Raw genomic sequence first — 292 nt, 5'->3', positions numbered from 1 at the left:
CGGGTTAAGCAAGGGAGGACGATGGGGTGCTGGCAGGAGCAGGGTCTGGTGGGGGCCTTTCCCTGGGGCTCTCGCTGGGGTCGGGACTCTGTCCTCTCACTGGGGGGTGTTTCTGCCATATTGCCACCCCCTCGGGATGGGAGAGGGGCCTTACCCCTCCACCGTGCCCTGACTGGTGCAGAGCCTGGCCCTGTGGCTGAGGAAGGGCCATCTGCCCCCCCGCTCTGGGGTGGGGGGACACGGGGGAGAGCCCCAGACGTGCCTCTCCTTTCCCTGAGCAAGCCCAGCGCCC

Source organism: Fulmarus glacialis, unplaced genomic scaffold, assembly GCF_000690835.1.
Source record: "Fulmarus glacialis isolate BGI_N327 unplaced genomic scaffold, ASM69083v1 scaffold35563, whole genome shotgun sequence".
Classification (NCBI taxonomy): Eukaryota; Metazoa; Chordata; class Aves; order Procellariiformes; family Procellariidae; genus Fulmarus; species Fulmarus glacialis.
The sequence above is the reverse complement of the archived record's forward strand: the minus strand, read 5'-3'. Positions refer to the sequence as shown.